General features: G+C 56.5%; 1 protein-coding gene across 1 annotated transcript in view; it reads right to left on the bottom strand.

Moving 5' to 3' along the window:
* LOC119585330 (roundabout homolog 1-like) overlaps positions 1–359 on the bottom strand; it is a 189296-nt gene that overhangs the window by 173442 nt on the left and 15495 nt on the right. The window lies entirely within an intron of this gene.

Genomic DNA, 359 nt, shown 5'->3' with positions numbered 1-359 from the left:
CAGAATCAGGGGTGGAGGGAAGAGGCGAAGACCAGAGGGTTCGTTAGGTGGATGCTGGGGAGGGGGGGGGGTAAGAGCAAAGGCAGGGAAAGGGGGGTAGGAGCTGAAGGAGGATGTGGAAGGGGAGGGGGAGGGTGAAAGGAGGATCTGGAGGGAGAGGGTGCAGGAGAGTGGGGTGGGGGAGGGGGACGCGACATTCTCGTAGGAACCTGTCCTGAGATAAAACAAGATATATTGAGCCATTATCGTTCATGGGCCGGCATGAGCTAGGCTTCGGTGCTGCTGCTTGAAGACCTCGGGAGTCAGCCGTCCGTGTCCGATTTCCTTTGTTATTCTGTGATGAATTGGCTAAAATTCCC

This window comes from Penaeus monodon, chromosome 19 (assembly GCF_015228065.2).
Source record: "Penaeus monodon isolate SGIC_2016 chromosome 19, NSTDA_Pmon_1, whole genome shotgun sequence".
Taxonomy (NCBI): Eukaryota; Metazoa; Arthropoda; class Malacostraca; order Decapoda; family Penaeidae; genus Penaeus; species Penaeus monodon.
This window is presented reverse-complemented; position numbering and strand designations above follow the sequence as displayed.